The sequence below is a fragment of the Rhagoletis pomonella genome, unplaced genomic scaffold (assembly GCF_013731165.1).
Source record: "Rhagoletis pomonella isolate Grant_MI unplaced genomic scaffold, Rhpom_1.0 Rhpom_scaffold_00003, whole genome shotgun sequence".
Taxonomy (NCBI): Eukaryota; Metazoa; Arthropoda; class Insecta; order Diptera; family Tephritidae; genus Rhagoletis; species Rhagoletis pomonella.
The window spans coordinates 18,021,689-18,022,275 of NW_023458557.1; positions in this window are offsets into that span (position 1 = coordinate 18,021,689).

Genomic DNA, 587 nt, shown 5'->3' on the forward strand with positions numbered 1-587 from the left:
TTTAACAACAAATAACTTAAAAACTATGAGGCTCCCGCAGCTAAAAACTACATATTTGGAATCAGGAGAACTCCCCCTACCCTTCCATAGCTACCTTAATGCGGTAGTCGGGGGGATGCCAAACTAAATTGCAGCCCGTTATGTAGCTCTGCGCCTAAAAGTTAAAAATAAGCGACTTTCATTTTAAAATTTATCTTATTTGAGACAATTTTAAGTAGGGAAGCATACAATAAAAAAAATTGGGTTAGGCCACTGCTGTTCTCATGTCCTCAAATATAAATTTTCTTCAGTTATACATACCCTGGCAGCAATTGGAAGAGAATTTTATCGCCTATCGCCACGATGCCACTTCTTCGTCACTATTGGAAGTTATCAAAGCGATAGTAACTGATTTCACAAAATCAAAAAACATTTCTGTCGCTTTTCTTTTCTGTGTCAAAAAGAAAATTTTGAAAAAAATGTCGCTTACGTTATTGTGGCGGCTAGAGTGCGATATCTTTATTGAAGATTTTATAACAAAAAAATTCAATTTATTAAACCTGTCTGTAATAAAACTCAGGTTGTCGCCAAACGAAATAGAATAAAAC